Below are 225 nucleotides of genomic sequence, written 5' to 3' on the forward strand. Positions count from 1 at the left end.
TCACAATTTTAAAATAGATGTTACTTTTTCATTACATTTGCAAGATCTTCGTTTATTTGTACAAGTTTAGTTTGAAAGAAAAATCTAAATATATTTATTTCCTAGTGTGCACCAAGTCTAAGATCTACTCCCATATGTAAATCCTTTGCTGAAAATCGTAAATCTACGAACACACCCTTCGATAAATAAATGCGGCTGTCATTTAGCTGTCACCCGTCAAAAAAT

This window comes from Eupeodes corollae, chromosome 2 (assembly GCF_945859685.1).
Source record: "Eupeodes corollae chromosome 2, idEupCoro1.1, whole genome shotgun sequence".
Classification (NCBI taxonomy): domain Eukaryota; kingdom Metazoa; phylum Arthropoda; class Insecta; order Diptera; family Syrphidae; genus Eupeodes; species Eupeodes corollae.